We start from the raw sequence: 1213 nt of genomic DNA on the forward strand, positions 1-1213 counted from the left end.
GTGGTGGTGTGGGTGGTGGTGGTGGGGGGGGAGGTACGCTCTTGCACGTGAGTGTACGTGTGCATGTGTTTGCGTCTATGTGTTTATTTGTGTGCATGTGTGTGTGTGTGTGCATGTTCGTCCATATATATGTATATGCGAGCGTTTGGGTGGATGTGTGTGTGTTTGTCTGTATGTTCATGTGTGAGGGTACGTGCGTCCATATCGGTGAATGAGGTTGTGAGGGTGTATGTGTATGTGTGTTTCTGTGTGCGTGTATGTGTGTGTGTGTAGGAGTCGAAGTATACGTGCTTCAGTGTATGAATGGATGTGTGTATGTGCATATGTCCTTTTGCATATGTGTGTGTGTGTGTGAGTCTACGAAATGCATATATGTATGAGTAATCGTTTGAATGGATGTGTATGTTTGTGTGTGTGTGGGGGAAGGGGGTGTATGCGTGAGTCTATGAGTGGATGTGTATTTATGTGTGTATGTTTGCGTGGAAAATGTTAAAAGGTCAATAAGTATCAGAAACAGAAGTAGCTGGCTTCAACTTTTGACACACACACACACACACGTGCACATACCCGCCCGTCCACCGCCACATATTCCTGACCCCCGCCCCACCCACGCTGTACCCCGCCATACCACGAACTCATGATGATGTAATATGACAAAGGGAACGACGATACAACAAGAAAAAACAACAAAACAAAGCAAAGCAAAACCACGTACATGTTTGAAATAAAGCGTTTATGTTACAAAGCAACATCAACCACAGGTGTGGCTATGTGGTGAACATGTTGGTTTTCTAGCCATGTGGCTTTAGGTACAGTTCTCTTTCATGGCATCTTGGGCAATTTTCCTCTACTAAAATTAAAATCGATGGAAATTATACAAGAATGCTGAACCACTCTGAATGTCTTTTAGAGGTTGTTGTTGTTCTTGGCACTCCGTCGCTGCAATAAGTGTATCAATCTGAGAGGGGAATATGTTGAGTAAAATCATAATTAACTGATTTTCCTGTATTTTCTTTTTAGCCAAAGCTAGTAACTCTTCAACAACCCTTGGGTACACACACACATGTATGTATGTTTGTTTGTTGTTGTTGGCATTCCGTCTCTTACGACGTCGACGGTTCCAGTTGATCCGATCAACGGAACAGCCTGCTCGTGAAATTAACGTGCAAGTGGCTGAGCACTCCACAGACACGTGTACCCTTAACGTAGTTCT

The sequence above is a fragment of the Octopus bimaculoides genome, chromosome 27 (assembly GCF_001194135.2).
Source record: "Octopus bimaculoides isolate UCB-OBI-ISO-001 chromosome 27, ASM119413v2, whole genome shotgun sequence".
Lineage (NCBI taxonomy): Eukaryota > Metazoa > Mollusca > Cephalopoda > Octopoda > Octopodidae > Octopus > Octopus bimaculoides.